This window comes from Oratosquilla oratoria, chromosome 42, assembly GCF_046742065.1.
Source record: "Oratosquilla oratoria isolate Oo_2021 chromosome 42, ASM4674206v1, whole genome shotgun sequence".
Classification (NCBI taxonomy): Eukaryota; Metazoa; Arthropoda; class Malacostraca; order Stomatopoda; family Squillidae; genus Oratosquilla; species Oratosquilla oratoria.
In genome coordinates, this window is record NC_134818.1 from 9,191,870 (window position 1) to 9,214,369 (window position 22,500).

Here is a 22,500-nt window from a genome sequence, read left to right on the forward strand (position 1 = left end):
TTTTTTTTTTTAATATAAAAATATATATATATATTATTTAAATTAGATTTATTTGATTTAAATAAAAAAAATTACAGATCTTAAATATTGTGGGATTGCTATCTGATATGTGATCTGATTGCTAAAGGACATATTTAGTATATCATTATAAGGAGCAGTGTTATATAGACTTGCTACAAGTATACAAGGAACGGTATAAGCCTACATGTAGTATATATCACTGTGCAGCCCACAACAAGTTTCAACAAGATTCTTGTTGAAACTTGATCTAGGTAAGCAGCTTCTCACTGAATCAGTTGCTGCTTTGGAATCAACCAGGAAGGATGTCTTCTGGACCTGGTAGAGTGGTTCCTTCAGGCAGAAAAAAATATCCTGTCTGGAATTATTTTGAAAAACTACCAACAACTTCTGGCAAGGGGTACCGAGCTAAATACAAAGACTGCAGCCAGGAACTACAGGGCATTGTGTCAACATTAAAATCTCACAGAGATAAATAACAAGGTCAGCCACAGCATACAGAAGAAGAAATTGATGACCCAGGTAAATAATTTTAGTTATATTGTGTGCATTTCTCCCTTTTCATACGCAACTATATAAATTTGGTGAACAATGGAGAGCATGTGCAATTTGAAATGTGAAGGCCTAAAGAGATGATACTTCAACTTCATTACTTCTAAATTTGGGTAATGACTATATCACTATAATATACTGTATCCACACAACTTTGGGGCCTAGATGATTGTTATTCATTTCATTCAACATTGTGTAATATATTTCATAGGTTCTGTTGGAATTCAGCCCACATGGGATTCAGCCCAAAGGGATTTAGCCTAACCTAACCCAACTAACCCATTATTTTTAGTGAATTTAAAAGTGGACTGAATCCTGTGTGGGCTGAATTCCAAGCCCACCTATTTCATATCCTGATAATTATTTCCAAATAATTTAGTGGCTTGTGTGAATATGATCATTATCTAAAAAAAATAACTACTGTACTCAAAAGTAGTCTAAATCACACTGCATTCATTCATTTATTTATTCATTTATAGATTATGCAATATGATACAATTTTCTGTTTCCATTTCAGGATCTGTATCAACAGCTTCAATCCCTTCATCATCGGCTCCACTTGAATTATCTGCATACCTGACTCCACCATTAAAAAGGTCACTATCAGACTCCTCCACAGGCGCCACTTCTGCTAAATCATTTTCATCTAAAAGAAAGTCATCAACCTCTCTGGACAGATTTATCATAAAAACTTCAGCCTCTCGAAAGGAAAATCTCGACAAAGAAGTTGCAAGAATTATATTTGCTACAAATTCACCATTTCGTCTTGTTCAGCATCCTCCGTTTCTCAAGATGGTTCAGAACCTGAGGCCAGGTTATATTCCTCCATCCAGAAAAGATATTGCTGATAAGTACTTGGATCTTGTGTATGAAAAGGAATATAAAAAGTGTGCAGTTGACCTGAATAATGAAACTGTATGTCTTTCAATTGATGGGTGGTCTATCATCCATAATGAGCCCATAATATGTGTCACTCTAACAACATCCACTGGTCAGATTTATTTAGTTGACACAATAGACACACCAGGGAAACCTCACACTGCTGAATATCTTCTACATCTTGTACAAAATTCGATCAAGAAGGCTGAACAAGATTTTGTTTGTCACATTGGAAGTGTTGTGACAGACAATGCAGCAAATGTCATCAAGATGAGAAAAGTCATGGAGGAATCGAGTGAACCTGAGCATACAGTCCTCATATACGGATGTGCAGCACACCTACTAAATCTACTGGCTCATGACCTTGAGATTGATAATGTAAAACAACATGTGGTCCATGTAGTTAAATATTCTAGAAATAATCATTATGCTACTTCAAAGTATCGGCAGGAATGTGGTCAGTGTCTAGTCATGCCCCAGGACACAATGTGGAGCACAGTGTCAGACTGTCTCAAGGCCTATATAAATAACTGGCCAATTCTAATGAAGATCTGTGAAGTCAACAGGAAAGCTATTGATACTGAAGTAAGAAACAAAGTACCAAATTTAGGCCTAAAACGTTCGGCTGAGGAATTACTGGATCGATTTCAGCCAATAAAAAAGGCTCTAGATGAGGTACAGAGTGACAAGTGCGCTATTTCTCAAGCGGTAGATGTTTGGAAGAAATTACTTGGCCATTTCACAAACAATAATCAAGCTGAAAATCTGGTGAAAAAAAAATTGAAGTTTATCACATACTTGCCAACATGCTTCATCCAGCACTTCAAGGAAAAATGCTCAGTGCAGAAGAGGTGAATATTACTATGGAGTATGCCAATGAGAAATATACAACACTTGTTTCTGCCATTATGTGACCAAGAGCCTAACAAGTATTGAGTGGTGGGATTAACATACAGCCATGTTGCACTGTGATATTCTGTTATCAGTACGTGAACTCCTAACTGCAGTTAGCCTCATCATCAGGAGTTGAAAGAATTTTCTCCTATGGACTTGTACACACAAAATTAAGGAACCGCCTCGGTAATGAGAAGGCAGCCAAATTGGTCTTCCTTTTCAAGACAATGAACTCAAATGTAATTAATGATTAATGTAAATAACTATTAATGTGAATAATGATTTAAAAAAAAAAAATCGCCAACCCTGATGTCCACTAGCCTCATACAATAATACATGTTAAGTCCGGCTAAAATTGGCATTTCAAAGCATAACAGTGCCTTAAAAATAGTTTCTCATTTCACTATAAAAGTTTATATTAACTTATACTGCATTGAATAAGTCAATAGTTGATATATTTGTCCTATATACAATGTTAGGTTTCTAGTTTTGATATATTTGTCCAATATAAAATGTTAGGTTACAAAGAAAGCAATGGCCTCCGCTAGCGGACCCAGGGATCTGGGTGCGCACGTCCTGTGTAATAGCAGTCCTTGATATATATAAATATATATATATATAATATACCTATATACATGCATATATATATATATATATATATATATATAATATATATACATGCATATATATATATACATATATATATATATATATATATATATATATATATATATATATATATATATATATATATATATATACAAATATATATATATGGAGATGAGTATATGTATATATACATATATATATATTTCTTATTAAATAACACAGCAAACTGGGCGTTAGTTATCTTCTTATTGAGACTTTCTACTCTTCTAATAACTTTTCTCTCTAAAGGAGGGAGAAGGTATACAATATTTCCAAACGAGTCCATGATTGGGTAGGAAAACTAACATTATACGACGTTTCGCCTATGCATTAGGCATCTTCTGGTAATTTATTCAGAAATAAATACATACTTATATAATACAAAGATAGGTACATTAGGAGAGATCTAGGACTGTGACAATCATGTTTATATGTATATATATATATAAATATATATATGTAAATATATGCATATATATATGTAAATATATGCATATATATATATATATATATATGTATATGTATATATATATATATTATATATATAGATATATATATATATAATGTACTTTGAATTGAATATAATTTTTGCTTCCTTCCAATCTATACGGTGGCCTTCCTTGTCTACGTGTTGGAAGACAGCGGAATTTTTATGTGCATATTTGACTGAATTTCTGTGTTCTTGCATCCTGGTATGCAAATCTCTACCTGTTTGTCCCCAATATACATCATTACAATCCGAGCATGGAAGTTTATACACACCTTGATGTATTTCTTCTCTAGGTCTTTGGTGTACATTGACTACTTTCATAGACAAATTATTGGGAAAGCTAAAAACAAGTTTAATGTCTTTCTGTGGTAAAAATTGCGAAATGTCATTTAACGACCTATTATAAGGCAATTTGATACAGTTTTTTTTTTCCAACCGAAATTCTTACTGGAATGGGAAGTGGATCCAAAGTGACTAGTTTTGGCTTTGCTTAGGGCTCTATTTAAGAACCAATCAGGATACCCTATTCTTTTTAATTGATTCCTGATGGTTATGATCTCCACTGTATCAAATTGCCTTATAATAGGTCCTTAAATGACATTTCGCAATTTTTACCACAGAAAGACATTAAACTTGTTTTTAGTTTTCCCAATAATTTGTCTAGGAAAGTAGTCAATGTACACCAAAGACCTAGAGAAGAAATACATCAAGGTGTGTATAAACTTCCATGCTCGGATTGTAATGATGTATATTGGGGACAAACAGGTAGAGATTTGCATACCAGGATACAAGAACACAGAAATCTAGTCAAATATGCACACCAAAATTCCGCTGTCTTCCAACACGTAGACAAGGAAGGCCACCGTATAGATTGGAATGAAGCAAAAATTATATTCAATTCAAAGTGCAGTTTTAAAAGGAAAATAATAGAATCATCCTTGATTAACAAATTTCCAAATTTCAATATATCTCATGGACAATGGTCATCTGACTGCATTACCACCTGGGCAGTCAACAAATTACTACCATCTCTGGTGAAGGCGGGTGACCTGCCCCGCAAAGCTTTAGACGCTACCTGAGTCCTATCCATGTTCCTTCTTTTACTGTTTATAAGACATGCCTTTTGCTCCTCTACTCTGTATTCCACTGAAGAGGATCACAGTCCGTGATCGAAATATATGGAATCTATTTATTTCATTTCTTCTTATCCAACACAGTGGGTTTTTGTTGAAGTATATAATATATACGTATATATATATATATATATATATATATATATATATATATATATATATATATATATATATATATATATATATATATATGTATATAAATATATGTATATATATATATGTACAACACTGAATGGGTCCCAGTGACTGGAGATACATTTTTATTAACCACAATGCACTTTAATTCTAAGCCATAAACATTGGAAGAACAGTGGAGGCATACATACATATATACCAAGGCTTTTCCCCCCTTACAAGGGAGGTAGCCAAAAAGGAAAAGGCATAAAATCATTCCCACCCATTCCATCCCTGAATACACTCCACACCCCTCCACCCTCCCTCTCATCTTAGCACCTCCTAGATGACGGGTCATCCCTGCACCTTGTCCACTGCCCTGGGTCACAAGCAGTGTCGCAAGACACAGCACATCCACAGCAAGGCCGCTTCATTAAATCAGCGACCCCCCCTCTCCGTCCCCCCATGCATAAAGGAGAAGACGGGGAGAAATCCCTTCGGGCTGCGTCAAAAATTGCTCACACATACTACCTCACCCCCATCCTCCCGCCCATTCCACCTCATGCATCACAACATCATCCATATATAACCATTCTCCATTCACCCCTGTCTTCTGTCCTCTCCCGTCATTCCTCAACAGACATTCCCCTCTTCCCCAAAGCCCCCTTCACCCCATCCATCCACCTCATCCTAGGACGTCCCTTCATGTTCACTCCCTCCACATCTGCCTTCCATACCACTTTTACTTGTCTTTCTTCACTCATTCTTTCCATGTGTCCAAACCATCCTAATACTCTTTCATCAACCCTATCTCCCAACCCCCTTTCCACCCCTGTTCTCCTCCTCACCTCCTCATTTCTCACGCTATCCAGCCTAGTAACCCACATCATACATCTCAGACACCTCATCTCAAACACATTCAAACTCCTGCTCTCTTCCTCTCTTATGTTCCATGTTTCTGCTCCATACAGTGCTCTTGGCACAATCACTCCTTCATATAGTCTCCTCTTAGCATCACATGCAGAAATTGAAACGTGGTACGCCCGAGGACTCGAACGAACGGCGGCAAGCACGTGACCAGTGCCGTAGTGACAGACTAATACGCCATCTCACTTGATGCCAGAGAGCTGGTTGAGTTGGTAGATGTAAAATATTAATGACAAGATGCCTGACAGCGGCGGGAAACGGAAAAAGTTACACATTTTAGTTTTATTCCTGTCTAAATAACGTCATGGAACAACGGAATGTCAGTTAACCAATCATTATGGACAACGGAGCAGTCGATAGACTCAATCGTAGTATGAAATGCCTCTCTTCAGTGATTTGGAACTTCCTAGTGTAGGTCTTATGGTCTCTTACAGTCTCCTTCATTCTTATGTTCTCATGTTCACTGACAATCAAGCAATCCATCCATCCATCAATTAGTTGCCTCAGTTCTCTCCTGCAGGATCCACAGCCCCTAGGACACCGGCTACGGTCACTGGTCCGTCCCACAGTGCAGGAGAGGCTTCCAGAAGCCAGGAGCGCTTCAGCAGTCAAGGTTATTACGAAGGAGGAACTGAGATTGAGAAGAAAAGGGAGGCTGGAACTGAGGCCAAGGCTCGAGGAAAGACTTCGAGCCCTGGTGGAGGGTCAAGTTACTACTTGGACGATGTGGGTTTGGAGTCTCACTTCAACCATGGAGGAAGAGGAAGAGGAGTGAGGAAGGAGAGAGAAGAAGGAAAAAGGAAGGAGGGAGAAGGTAGAAGATACTCGTAGTAGGAGGCAGAGGGAGGAGGAAGAGGGAGGAGGGAGAGGGAGAGGGAAGAGGGAGAAGAAGGAGAAGGGGGAGGGAAGTGGGAGGGAAGAGGGAGGAGGAGGGAGAAAGGAAGGAGGAGGGAGGAGGAGGAGGAGGAGGAGGCAAAGGCCAGTGTCTCAGGTGTTGGGTAGTCCCACAGGGCAAAGCGCTGAGTCCTGGCAGATGAGAGGTTAGAACCTGGGACTGAGAAACTCGCGAGTCTGGGAAGCTCAGACCATGAGAGTGATGTTCCGGGACTGGGACCAGGGTTCTGGGGGATGGGTTCTTGGGGTTGGCTATTCCAGTTCAGGCCCCAGAACTCTGAGGTAAGGATTTAGTCTCCAGACTATGATTTGGGGCCGAAGGGTGGTGAGTCGGAGGCAGGATTTAGGGCTTGGGGTGGGGGGGGGGAGGTGGGTAGTGCATCTTGTATGGGGGATGGGGGACAGGGAAGCGGGTGGGAGCAAAGGGGACCATTGAGTTTGGCTCCCTAGGGACTTTAAGGACACGAAGGGAGTGGAGGAAGACGAACAGAATTAAATCCTGAATGTGGTGTGAAATTTGGCAGTGATAGATAGACCAATAAGAATATAAAAAAGTGAAGGTGAGAGATAGAGAACTAGAGATATAAATAGAAATCGACACAGGCACAGAGGTACATAGAAAGCTACATGTAGAGAGAGATAAAAAGAGAAATAGAGAGAAATGTGGAGGCAGAGAGAGGTAGAGTGGGAGAGAAAGCACGAATGTGGAGGGATGGGAGGGGAGGAGAAGGGAAGGTAGGAGGGGGGAGGGGAGAGGGAGGTGAGGGGAAGGAAAGGGAGGAGAGGGGAAAGGGAGGGGAGGGGTGGGGAGGGGAGGGGTGGGGAGAGGAGAGGGAGGGGAGAGGTGGGGAGAGGGAGGGGAGGGGTGGGAAGAAGGAGGGGAGGAGTGGGGAGAGGGAGGGGAGGGGTGGGTAGAGGGAGGAGATGGTGGGGAGAGGGAAGGGAGGGGTGGGAAGAGGGAGGGGAGGGGTAGGAAGGGGTGAGGGGGTGGGGAGAGGAGTGGGAGGGGTAGGAAGGGGTGAGGGGGTGGGGAGAGGAGTGGGAGGGGAGGGGAGAGTAAGGGGAGGGGTGGGGAGGGGAGAGGGAAGGAAGGGGATGGTGGGGAGAGGGAGAGGAGGGTGGAGAGAGGGTTGGGAGAGGACAGTGAAGGGTGGGGAGAGGGGAGGGAGGGAAGGGTAGGGATGGGGATAGGGAGCGGAGGGCATGGGTGAGGAAACGGAGGGGAGGGCAGTGATGGGGAGAGGGAGGAGAGGGTAGGGGTGAGGAGAGAGAGAGGGGAGGGTAGGGGAAGGAGAGGGAAGAGAGGGGAGAGGAGAGGAGGAGAAGGGAAGGGTTGGGAGGGGAGGGGTGGAGAAGGGAGGGGAGGGGAGGGGAGGGGAGGGTGAGGTGTTGTGGAAAGTTCAAGAGCCATGCGGTCGTCATCCTACACCCGAACAACGACTGACTTGGCTGGCGCCTCCACCTGCCTGCCTGCCTGCCTGCCTGCCTCCCTCAGTCTTCTCCATTCCATGCATAATTCGCCATAAACTTCCGAGTACTTAGGGCAAAGGTGACATTTGTTTTGGTCGCAGGCTAAACGGCACCTGGCACGACTTGTGTGTTTATGTATTTGTTACACACAAACACACACACACACACACACACACACACACACACACACACACATACATGTATGTATATACATATATACATATATGTATATACATGTATACATATATGTACACACATACATACATATATCTATATATACATATATAAATGTATATATATGTGTGTATTTTTTTCTTGTGCATAATCTCTATACGACGAAAATTTGACTTGTCAACTTGTGCAAGTTTACTTTAGTAGATCTTTTATCGTGGCCGACGTTCCTGAACTCTCTTGTTCCATCTTCAAGGGCGAATTGCTGTGTCATGTTGTCTTCTCTGCTTATATATGGGATGTGTGGATCATAGACATTGTATCGTGGAAAATGTTGTTGCTCATTGGCTAATGGCGGCCTATGGGCGTGTGTTGTCTTTCATCTCCAAAGGGCTCTCCCAGTGAGCGAAGCGATGGGGTTCATTGATCTCTTAGCAATCTCTCTTCATTGATGGCAAGGTCTGAAGGTCTTCCACTTGGATGTTTATTGGTGGCTTCTTTGCTTGAATATGGATTGCTTCAAGGAGTACCAACCTTCGGAGATCTCTTTCTTTGTCAGTTATTTTAGTGTTTTGATCCAGATCATTCCTTGTTAATGTTCTGTTAAGTGTGAAAGTGTGGTGGGACTTAATGGATCCATTGTTCAAGTGGCATGTCGGGCGTCTTGTTAGCTTTGTAGTTGTCATACCAATGTTTGAGTGAGGCCCACACTACTCACTATTGCAGCACCATGGTCTTCTGGCAGGTCTGTTTTCGTTGTGTCATCAGACATTATTCACAAAAATGTACTACCCACCGACCCGACAAAGCACATCCAGATCATCATATACTATAAAACAAAGAAGACAGACCATCTAGTGATACGTAATCACCCCAACCCAACAAAAACAGACTTACAAATAGACCATATTTTATATCAATATATATATATGTATATATATATTTATATATATATATATATATATATATGTATGTATATATATATATATATATATATATATATATATATATATATATGATATATCATTGATGAAAAATGTAGTAGCACATTTGTGAATAAAAAGTAATACCACAGTCAGATCAAAAGAAAAGACTAGAAACAGGGAGTCTGCATACTTTGACTGTTAGCTGCAGTCCTCTTTAGTAGTAGAGTAGGAGGATACTATACATAGCACTCTCTTCAAAATAAGTAACCGGAGAAGGACCATATGCGCCTACCCTTACTCAATTAGTGACCTGGTGGTCATGTGGTGTGGGATCAGGTGGAAGATGCCTGTTAACGATATTTTTGATCAAGAGTTCAGATATCATGCCCATTAGAGATTTCCTATTTGGATAATGTTCTATTATGGTTGAATCCACACTAATAGAATATTTTCCCAATATGAATATTTCAAAGGGGCAGTGGTCTGCGGACATAGCAAGGGTAGTCTACGGTCCTTCTCAGGTTCCTCTTTTTGTAAGAGAGTACTATATAAATATAGTACTCTCCTTATTTATACTACTAGCAGTTGAAAAATATAGACTCACCGTTTCCAGTCTTTTCTTCTGATCCGACTGTGGTACTACTTTGCTGGTACATTGTGACAAGTTGATGAAGGTGGAAAAAGAAGTCACGGGTCTAGTTCCTCTGAAGAAGCATAGAGCGAAACCGGTCAGGAATAAACTCAGGAACTCGGAACTAGACCCGTGACTTCTTTTTCCACCATCATATATATATATATATATATATATATATATTATATATATATATGTATATATATATATATATGTATAAATATATATATATATAATATATATCATATAAGCCCCTTCCCGTATCTTCTTGGATGTACAGATACGATCTTCTGGTTTCCTTCACTTTATTGGTTAATCTTAAGAAGAGTTCACTGTACATTTACACACACCTTTGCACAAAGTTTCCACTATATATCATTTTACACACAGTTCGCAGTACACTACTTACACAGAGCACGTCTATCAGACCGACCGCTCCGGGGCTAGTGCATCGACTTTTTGTTCGTCGGAAGTGCCAACACAGCAAAATAGGAGGTGCTGGTAGATGTTTTAACAAGATTTTTTAATAGGAATGTTTGGTTTCCCGCAAATAAACTATCATGTTCTTAATTACTAGCTATATGTTATTTACAGTATATAATATTTCCAGGGGGGAAGGGTTCATTATTATTTGGTTGTCGTGTGTTTTGTGAGTTAGAGGTTGACTGCACTTATGAGTATGTTCGTGTGTGTGTGTGTGTTGGTTGCTTCTTGGCAGTGCTGGTCGCACGGGCACGAAGTGCTGAGTCGGCAACCGCCCAGTCAGCAAGATTGGGAGGATGCGCTTGGTGACGGACAGTCGGGTGGACCAGTGAGTGAGTGAGTGAGTGGGGTGAGTGAGTGAGTGATATTACTCATCATGTATATGGTGGCGTATACATACATATATATATGTACACATATATATACATACACACATATATATATACATATATACATGCATATATACATATATATATATATAAGTATATATATAGGTATATATACATATATATACATATATGTATATATACATATATATATATATATATATATATATATATATATATAATGCAGAATGATCACTAAAACACACGTGAGCCAAAAAAAGTTGCAGGTAACCACAAAGGAAATCTGAGAGAAACAGAAATTCCCAAGCGCTTTCGTGTTATTCACATCTTCATGGGAATACAGATGAAAATAGATGTACAATAAGGTTTATAAGACAAGAAACTAAACAATTGGAAAGGAACTGGCAATGTAAAAAAAGGTCACAAATAAAAAATAGTAAATCTCAGAACAACACAAATCACCAAATCACTTTTGGTCACTTATAACTTGATACTATAATTGAACTTATCCGTCAAAATTTTTAAATTTGAATTTAACGGTAATTCTTATTCTCAGGAATTTAGAATGGTTATGGGAAATTATCTTTCGCCTGTCTTGAGTAATATCTACATGGAATTTTTTGAAAAGAAACTATTGTGAAATTTTGCCATCTAATGCGATGTGGTATAGATATGTAGATGATGTTCTTTGTGGTCATGTACTGAGCATCTTGATGCATTTTTACATTCCCTTAACAATTTGGGTCCCTCCATTAATTTTACTGTAGAATTAGAAAATAATAATAAATTGACCTTTTTAGATTGCCTTATTCATAGAGAAGGTAATGATTTCAAATTTAGTGTTTATAGAAAGCCGACTAATGTGTTTTCTTATATACACCATGATAAAATAAAAAATCTGTATTTTCCTCCATGTTTTTACGTGCCTTGCGTTTATGCAGCCCTGAATTCATTGATGAAAAATTTGAGTCTATTATTAATCTAGGTTTAGGATCAAAGTATCCTAGAACATTTTTAGATAACGCTCTCGTTTTAGCGAAAGAAAATCTGTTGGATTCAAACCCCTTTTTGACATAAAGAACCTTTTAGTATTACCTTTTAGTAACAATCTTTCTCAAGTTCCTCATCTACTTAAAAAATGGAATATTCAAATAGCTTTTAATAACCCATGTACATTTAAGAAATAAATCATTAAACATTCACCCGTTGATTCAGATGACTGCATATACAAAATCCCTTGCAGACTTTGTGAAAAGTATTACATTAGACAAACAGGCAAAGAACTATCAACCAGAATTAAACAACATAAATATAGTGTTAAAACAACACAAGAATCCAATGCTCTTTTTGTTCACATGAAAGATTTTCATCACTGCATTAATTGGACTAATGCTTCTTCCATTTTTTTTTTGTAATTTATTTGTCAATATAGAATTTGTCAATATTGTCATTATAGAAAGTATATTATAGATTAGATAAAGTCATCATCAACAAAATTTGTAATCAAGTTATAAGTGACCAAAAGAAATTTGGTAATTTGTGTTGCTCTCTGAGATTTATTATTTTTCCTTCGTGATCTTTTGTGCATTGCCAGTTCCTTTCCAAGTGTTTAGTTTTTTGTTTTATAAACCTTATTGTACATCTATTTTCATCTGTATTCCCATGAAGATGTGAATAACATGAAAGCGCTTGGCAATTTCTGTTTTTTTCCGATTTCCTTTGTGGTTACCTATAAATATATATATAAATATATATATATATATATATATATATATATATATATATATATAATATATATATGTATTTATATATATGTATGTATATATATGTATACATATATATATGTATGTATATATATATGTATACATATATATATATAATTGTGTGTTGTATGTAATATATATATGTATACATATATATATATATATATATATAATATATATATACATATATATATATGTATGTATATATATATGTATGTATATAGATGTATATATATGTATGTATATATATATGTATATATATATGTATATATATACATATATATGTATATATATGTATATATATGTGTGGTGTGTGTGTGTATATATATATATATATATATATATATATATAACTTTCCTTTCAAGTTCCTTTTCTTTTCCTTTCACCTACCCATTCCCTATGCCTCCTGTTCCCCCCTCCCCTCCTCATTCCCACGGTATTCTTTCCTTGTACCTTATTCTGTTCTCTTTCCATCTTTTTCATTTAACCTTCACATTATCCATCCCTTTGATTATAAATTCCCCTTATTTTCCTAATTTCCTTTTTTCTTTCTTTTCTTTCCCACTCTTCTGCTTCGTTTGTTCCTTATTTAATATCTAACTTTACATGGTTTTCTATAAACTTTACATTTTTCATATCTTTAACTGTAGCATTTTCCCTATTTTTATCTTATTCATTTTCGTTTCTTTCCTGTTCTTTCTCTTCCTCCTTTAGTTTTGCTTCCCGCTGCCTTTCCTCCCCAAAGCCACGCCCATCTTTAAGCTCCGCCCACATAGTTCCTGTCCCCGTTCAACGCGGTGACGTCCTTTCAGACCTTCAGTAGTTCCATCTGGCGCCAACCGATCCCGTTCCTCCGACGGGAGTCTTCGAGGGACCTTGCCGAGACCGATATGTTGTCTTGAGCCCCGGTCTTCAGCTGAATGAAATCGCCTGGAGTCGGAGGCAGAGGTCTCCGAGGGCCGCTGCTGTGTTGAAGGTGGGCGAAGAGGAATGGGGGTGTTTACCAAATCCGATTCCAACGAAGTTTCTTAACGCTCTCGGGTTCAGACACACTAACGTAGTGGTGCAGCAGCCCCTTCAACACAGAAACGCAATCTGTGTAGACTTTATTACACGAAACAACAAATTATTTTGTTAAAATGAACTATAAAATTCAGGTACAGCATGGACTCGATCTATGTCTACCCGTTTTGTCCTTTCAACTAAATAAAACAGTTTGGTTTTAATAAAAAATAAAAAAAATCTATACACGATCTTGCAGAGGTCAACACGGTAGCCTATCCTGAGACTCTCTTCATTTCGTTTCTCTTTTGTCACACGCCAGCAAATTTCTTAAAGAAGGTATTAGACCTTGAGGTAACTGAGATTCATTTGTCCACCAGAGAAATACAAAGACTCGGAGAAATGAGGAGTGTATAAATACAAATGAAACATAAAACAAGGATGTATTTATTTCATGTGGTGTGTATACTCTATTGTAACGAAGATGTCTACTTCCGCAACACATATATCTACGTAGACATCTCCCTTAATCTCGTTGTCTGCGTAGATATCTTCATCCTTGGGCATGTTCTCTACGAAGAGGTTTCCTTCCTTTACCCCTCTGTCTACGTAGACGTCTTCCTCCTTAACCCTTTTCTCTACAAAGATGTCTCCGTCTTTTAGCCTTTTGTCTACAAAGACATATTCCTCCTTCGCCCCTTTCTCTATGTTTCCTAACTTTGCCTCTTCACTACATAAAACGCTTCCTAAGCTGAATAGATTCGCTCGAAAATATGTGGAATAAAATCTGTAGGGGTACGTCACCGCAACGAAGAGGGTTAGGGCGAAGGTAAACTAGTTATAAAGATACGAAAGTTTTCGAAATTGGGACGACAACATCGAGGTGATGACTCCACGCAGAACCCCCCAAAAATAGCCACGACGACCTCCCGTCGTTCAGGCTAAACATAAACCAGTTTTCAAGTCGCGATCCATGGGGGCTATTAGCTCAATTTTTCCCCCCTAAAATCTCATCTAGCTTACTCGCGAATACAGGGTCCAGTAAAAACGGTGCTCTCAAAGTCAGTGCTTCTACATCCAGGAAATTTTTGAGTCGACAGTGTTGAACACCTCACGAACCTTCCTCTCTTTCAAACACCAACATCCCCCTTGCACTAAAATCTCGTCTAGCTCACTCGCGAATACAGAGTCCAGTAAAAACGTTGAACTCGAAGTCAGTGCTTCAGGGGAATCTTCTACATCCAGGAGGATTATTTTTATTTTGAGTCGACAGTGTTGGACACTTCACGAACCTTCCTCTTCTTCTTCAAACACTCGATCTGAATGCCGTGCCCCTGCAAGAAAGATTAACGATTAAAACTTTACGGGCAATGGGCTCGCCTGCCCAAAACCCCAAAGCACCTAAGAAATCCCCCTCTTCCCACTCCATCCCCCCATCCCCACCCCTCAGCGGCAGGAACTTCCTCCCCACCATCCCGAAGGCGCTGCTGGCGGGGGGAGGGGGGGAAGATATTGAGTTAATGAGCTTCTTCAGGAATATGTTTGCTTAGAGATTACTTTATTTGCATGTAATTTGTTCTTGTTCCGGATGCTGCAGTTTCCACCATGGGGGGGAGGGGGAGGGGGTGTCGGAGACGTAAAACAGGATCGTCACTTTTGACTACACATCTGCTTTCTGTAAGATTCGAATGCACATTGATAAGAAATAACTGTTTTTCATCCATTGCATTTGTCGCATCTTCGGTAAGTGTTTGTGATTTTTCTACGCCATTTTTTTTCGGTTTATTATTGTTCTTTAGCTCATCTTCTCGCTTCCAAAAACACCATTTCATAATAATCTACGTTTTTATAGCACTGGCAAGAATAAGATCTTTTAAATGTTCAGATGTCTTGGATGTCCTGTACACTTGTTAGTAAGCATTTAGTTCTTCAGTTGTGCTTATGTTCTGTTCTGTTTAACGTTTGTTGCATCACAACAGTAGGTTCGATTTTCTTTACTCCCCTGACTGTCTACATAAAAAAAATATTTAGAGCATACTACAAAGATTAAAAAAAAAAAATCAGCAACACAGCATTTTTTTTTACGAGAACATCACCATAACTTTGAAAAATTTAACATACTCCGACTGATAAAACTTCAGGTAAAAAGTAAAAGCCTCAGTAATTTAAAACTAATTGCGTAGAAGATCTGCAAATGAAACTTGTAGAAGTCTGATATTTGTTCGAAGCAATGAGTTGATAAGAGTATCAACGTGAGTATCAACTCTGTTAAGCTTAGGCCTACATGAAATTGGTGCTCAAGATGACGATGCGAGTTTGTCTACAAGGACAAGTGTTGATAAACTACATTCCATAATAACGACAATAAGAACAAGAATAAGAACCAGAACCAGACCAAGAACAAGAAGAACAAAAACAAGAATGACAACAAGCACAAGAACAAGCACAAGAACGACAAGAACATCAATAAGAACAACACGAACAAGCACAAGAACAAGCACAAGAACAAACTGGTGTGTGTGTGTGTGTGTGTGTGTGCATGCATGAGTGTGTGTGTGTGTGTGTGTGTGTGTGTGTGTGTGTGTGTGTGTGTGTGTGTGTGTGTGTGTGTGTGTGTGCATGCATGTGTGTGTGTGTGTGCGTGTGTGCATGTGTGTGCGCGCGTGTGTACATGCATGTGTGTGTGTGTGTATGTGTGTGTGTGTGTGTGTATATTTGTGTGTGTGTGTGCTTTTGTGTGTCTGTGTGCATGTGTGTGTATGTGCGTATGCGTGTCCGAACAAACTTTTCGGGTGTGGGCTAAGCTTTAGAGACCTTTCCACGTGTGGTCATTCATTCGGGTGCGTCTACCGACAATCAATACAGTGGACGACTGTTTCTCCCACTTTCTCTTTCAGCTTTGGACCAAGGAGACCCGTTACTACGTCATTTATTTTTCTAATTTATTTTCATTATCTTCATCTACCCCTTAGGTCTTAATGAATACACTAGTTTCTTTGTTTGTTTGGTTACAATAACTTGTCTAGGTCTTGGTCACTGTTATTTCGTTTCCAACAGAAACATGATAACATCATCTTCATAAACACGGAGTCGAAAAGACTGTTCTGCAGAGGTTCGAGGAATAGTGACGCCATTCCTTTCCCCACCCCCCAATCTTTAGCTCCCCACACCTTTTCTTCCTCCCCCTCCCCCCTCTCCGGCCTATCAGAAGAGACATATTCTAAATTGGCTGACGGATGATGGGCTCGACCGTTGTGTTCGTGATGGCTGTCGTCGGTGGCGCCAATCCTGTGATTCGGTTCTGTTTCTGTTGGTCATCATACCCCCTCTTGCCCCCCCGTTGATCATGACGGCCATGGCGCTGTTTTCTTCCTCATATTGCGCCTTGTTCGTCTACTTCTGTTCGTCTATTCCATTTCTCAATTGCCATAAGCACCGCCAACTTCGTCTTTCAAATTACGTTACGTTTCTGAGCGGTTGTGATGTATTCTTTCCCCCTCTGCACCCTCACACCCTTTCAGTCGAATTTGTTTATCAAATGAATGAGTTGTATAAGAACACGCCTTGCGGTTCCTCTCGACACTTTGCTACATCTGATCGTTTCCTTTCTCTCGCATTCGCCTTTCTATCTGTCTAACCCAACCTTTCTTCGCCAGTCTGCTTAGGTTCGTTTATTTTCAACATGTGTGGCGGGCCGTCTGCCTGGCAATCAACTTGCCTATGCGTGCTTGGGTAGGTGGGTGCGTGCGTGCTTTCGTGTGACCGCCTCTGGTGCAGTGTTATGATGCAGTCTAGTGCTGCTGCAGTCTTGTGCTGCAGTCTGTTGGACGGCAAGATCACCAGGAGGCGAGAGATTTGTGGTTCCACGATGACGCTTCACACTATGTAGTTTACCTTCAGTAGCGGTAAGCGGTGAAGCAAGAGAGCAAGTGGTACGATGTTGAGGCTTCAAGGTGGGCAAGTGAGGCAAGGAAGTAAACGAGAAAGTTGAGACTTCGAGGCTAAGTGAGGCCGAAGAAACCGAAGAAGTGAGGCAGACAGCTGAGATGATGAAGAAGAAATGGGATGATAAGAGAAAATAGAAATGTAATAGGTGGAAGAAGTTGGTGGATGTAAAGTTATTTTTATACAGGAACTAAAGAAACATTTGGATCAACAGAGATGGGGCTGTTATTGTGAAATAGAAAATGGGTACAAGAAGTCAGAATGAAAGAATCAATGGGAGACGAGGGAGATCACGACGTAAGGTAAGGAGAAAAGGCAAGAAAAGCTACAAAAAAGGGGTAAAATTGGAAATGGTAGGGAAGGAAGAGACTTCGGAGAGCAGCAAATGGAGCAAAACTAGATATACCGAAGCCCACTTAAGAGGTCAAGACCACCAGACAAAGAGATAGAGGAAGAAGTCTAGAAGAAAACGGAAGCGGGACAAAGGAGAGGTGAAGAAATGCGGAGAAGGGAGTGGCGCAGTCGGAGAAGACCGGTAGCTGGCGAGATCGAGAGAGCGACGCAGCGGTGCGACGACAGAGAACCTCGTGGCCCAAGTTCGTCACGAACTCGAAGAAAGACCGGAGGCCTGTGAAGGGGTGAAAGCCTGAGGCCCATGGGCTCCTATCTGCTGACGAAGGGTTTGAGTTAGTTTTACCCATATTGATCAAGAGCCCTGGAGGGTAGAGGTGGAGGTGGTGAAGTTGTAATTGGCTAAATGACTGACTGAACGTCTGAACGACTCTGACTGATGGTGTCCGGGGCACCCGTGGGCTCAGCTCGAGATGACGCAGTCAGAATTGGAGCTCATAAAGACAAGAATTGGAAGAAAAGAAAAACTAGGCAGGAAAGTGAAGAAGGGATGAAGAATGGAGGAGGGAATGAAAGGGAAAGAACCTTGAGCATTGCTGGGGGTTCATGGGAGTGACAAGAGATGTCTTTAAGAGTCACGGTGGGAGTGACAAGGGACGCTCTCAACGTCGACAGTAGGTGGAGAGGGGTCGACGGCATCCCTCAAGTTTGAAATAGTAAAGGTTTGGAGGAGGAGAAAGCGGAGGATGTGGTGATGGTTATGGTTGTGGTGATGGTGGTGGTGGAGTTGGCAGTAGTGGAGGTGGTAGAGGAGATAGTAGAGGTGGTGGATATGATAGTGGATATGGAGATGGTGATGATGCCGGAGGTGGATATGGTGGTGGAGGTGGAGGTGTAGGTGGAGATGGAGGAGGAGTAGGTGGAGTAGGCTGCGGCGGTGGTGGCGGTAACGGTTACAGTAATGACAAGAAGGATAACCAGCAGGAGCAGATGTAAGAAGAAAAGGACAAGGGGAAGGAGAAGGAGGAGGAGGAAGAGAAGGAGAAAAAAGAAGAGGAGTAGGAGGAGAAGAAAGACCAGACCCAAAAGGAGGAGGAGACGAAGGAGAACCAAGAAGAGGTAGAGGAGAAAGAGCAGACCCAAGAAGAGGAGAAGGCGAAGGGAGGAAGAGGAGGAGAAGGATAATGAGAAGAAAAAAGAAGAGGAGGAGAAAGAGTAGACACAAAAGGAGGAGGAGGAGGAGGAGGAGGAGGAGGAGGAGGCAAAAGGAGGACGAAAATGAGAATAATAAGGGGAGGAGGAGAATGACCAGAATCAAGAGGAGATGGAGAAGGGGGAAGGAGGAGAAGAAGAAGCAAGAAGAAGAGGAGTAGAAAGAGTAGACACAAGAGGAGGAGGATAAGGCGAAGAGAGGAGGAGGAGGGGGGAAGCGAAGGGTTGAGGAGGAGGAGGAGGGGGAAGCGAAGGGTTGAGGAGGAGGAGGAAGAAGAGGAGGAGTAGACGAAGGGGGAAGAGTTGACGTTCGGAAACGTGCGAAGATTGGGTGTTGCCCCAAGATCCGAGGTGCGACGCATGGGGTAGGATTTCTTGGTAGTTTGACGAACACCTCGACAGGTGCTCTCGTAGCACTGGAAAGATGTAGCAGGACTCCCGGCCGGGTGTAAGATGAGGTTGCTCGTCCAAGGATGAGGTTGTTAGGTGAAGGATATGAATCCGAACGAGATTACAAAGGAAGGGCAAACTGTCAGGAGACCTTTTGGTTCTTGACGAGGTCGAATGCTAAGAATAGGTAAATGAAAGGGACGTATAAACAAGCGAACCAAGCAATTGGCAGACAGACTGTGGATTGAGAGGAACAGTGACATGTGGGTGTGGGGTCTGGTAAGTCAGCGGTTGAAGTTGATAATTATGAAGGTTTGAAAGTTGAGAGCAGGGAGGCGATGGGGTTAATTGTGACTCGCAAAAACAAATGACGGATGGATGGAAGGGAAGGGACGGTTATTTCCTGGGATTAATCGATGGCGGGTTCAGACCAGGTAGAAATAAACGGTTTGGTGGATAGAATTACGCTTTAATCAGTGGAAGAAAATGGCTCAGGGATGAACAGTTGAAAGAGCAAAGATGAATCGAAAAATCGCTTGGCTGGCCGCACGAATGAATGAGATTGAAATGGCAAAGCAGTGTATACGTTAAAAAGAAGAAGAGAGAATTAAAAAATATAATGAGGGTAAATTGTCGAAGAGACGAGTTTGTTTTTGACACCGGAATGAGGTAGGCAGTGAGCATGACTTCGGTGACTTAAAAGAATTTAACGGACAGAATTTAGGGACAAGATAGATAAAAGGCTGAGATATAGGAAAAAAATGGTATTGGTCCTCGGTAGGGATGAGTTCGAATTGAAAACCTGTAGGACTAGATAAGGAAAGAACTGATATTAGATAAGGAGAAAGGGATGAGGGGAGATTCAACAAGAATAAATGGATAGTGTACAAGAAACTATTCCCCAAAATCATCAGAAACTCGTGGTTCTTCCTCGACTGAGTGAAACTGTCTGGCAAAAGTCACAAAATCTATATAAGACGGATCACTGTCCTTCAAGGATTGACAGGCAGACAGATGATCGCGAGAAGGGAGAGACGGGGAGACTCTGACAGGAAAGGAAGAGGACACAGACAGGAAGAGAGACGATCTCAAACAGGGAAAGTTGAGACAATTCGCCGGAAGAGTGGTCCAGGTTGGGAATAAAGATGTTGCAGTGTTTGACGTCAGTCACACGCTCTCACGTCTTGAAAAGTTCCAACCCCCCCCTCCCCACGACTAAATGTAATCACCTAACGGCAGTCTTAAGTATATCACAGTGATTTGTTATTGTTATTGTTATTATTATCATAACATTGTTATTGTTATTGTTATTGTTACTTAATTATCTAATTTTGTTTATAGTTATCTATTGTTAATATCTATTTATTGTTGATAGTGACTTATTGTTGATATTTACTGTTATTATTATCAAAATCTATCATTGATATTTATCATCTATTATTATCTATTGTTATTCATTATTATTTATCATTATCATTATTATTTGTTGATTGTTATTGTTATTCTTATTATTATTGTTATTTATTTTATTTTGTTGTCTATTTTCTTTGAGAGGAACGTAGACCTGAGTCTGTTCACTACAACCTGACGATTTTTTTAAAGAACAAAATTTCCTCAGCCGTTGGATTGAAAAATAGGCGTAAGGCACATATTATGAGAAAAAAAAAATAAGAAAGAATTGTAATTAAACATGATGGGGAACTACAGCCCAACTATTCAGCAACTTCGTTGACGAAACTTTAAAAAACTAATAGTGAAGTGATATGACTATAGTGAAGGACGGGAATGTTGGAACGGAAACAGGGTCCAGCGAGTATAGTGGTGTCAATCTTGAGTGGACGAAGGTGTTAGATTGCACCAATGGGTGTTAGATCGCAGCATTGAGCAGGGCACTGCACAAGCAGAGGCACAGGGCTGTGCAAACCCAGGTATGGGGGGGCTGCGTTAATAAAGGTGTGGTTATGTGTGCGTGTGGGACGGTAGGAGGAGGAGGAGGAGGACGAGAAGGAAGAGGAGAAGGAGGAGGAGGAGGGGAGGGAAAGGGGACGTGTAGGGATGGTCTAGTCTGTACCAGGCAGGCTTGAGGCCACAAAGAGGTTGAAAGAGGTGGGGGGGAGAGTAGGAGGTGTAGGGAGGTGGGATGGAGAAATAGGAAAGAGGAGGAAGGGATGAGAGGAGGGAGGGAGTTGGGGGGGAGTAGGTGTAAGGAGATGGGGTGAGGTGAAAGGAGGGAGGAGGAGAGGAGGAGAGGGGGGACGGGGTTGAGGCAAGAGTAAGAGGTGTAGGGAGATGGGGTGGAGGTGAAGGAGGGAGGAAGGAAGAGGAGGAATAGAAGGCAGGAACATAAAGGCAAACGGGGTTGAGAATTTCTCAAGTTGGTTGGGGTGGAAGGGTTGAAGAAATGTACAGTTAAGGATGAAGAATGGAGGGGGAGAAGGGGTAGGCAGTTGGTGGGGGGGAGGAGGAAGGCGGGAAGAGGATTGGGAGGTACTGGAGGGAGCAGGGGGGTAGTCCAGGAAATACTTGTCTTGAGGCGCAGTAGGAAGAGTCTCCAAATAGAAACCAGGGAAGACTTTCTCCACGGGAATTTTCTAATAAGATAAAATCACGTTATAATAAACATTGTCATGAGAAAATGCAAAAAGGTGAAGCCACTGTAGTGGACCGTGAGTGGAGGGAACATGGAGGGGCAAGGAAGATGATGACGAGAATGAAACCGGTTGAAACCAGTTTTAGAATGTAGGGTGGGGAGGGAAACCCAATTGACATCGGACAGGAAAAGGATTTCTGACTCTGCCAGGACGTGGGCATATGTATATGTATATGTATATGTATATGTATATGTATATGTATATGCATATGTATGTATATGTATAAAGATCCTTCCTTATCTTCTTTGTCCTCCTCCTCCTCCTCCTCCTCCTCCTCCTCCTCCTCCTCCTACTGCTCTTCTGTTCCTTTCATTCCTCTTTTTCCTCTTCTTTTTCTTCCCTATTCTCTTCCACCACCACCACCTCAAATTCCTTCTCTTCCTCCTCTTTCTACTCTTTGTCCTCTTCCTCCAATCCTTCCACTACTTTCATTTTTCCTCCTCCTCCTCCACTTATCCTTTCTTCGTAGGTTCACGTACCCCATCTCCCAAGTTCTATTCCCTCCCTCCCTCTCTCCCTCCCTCCCTCCCTCCCTCCCTCCCTCCCTCATTGCCTTCCTCCCTGCCTACCTCCCTGCCTGCCTCCCTCCCTCCCTCCTTGCCTCCCTC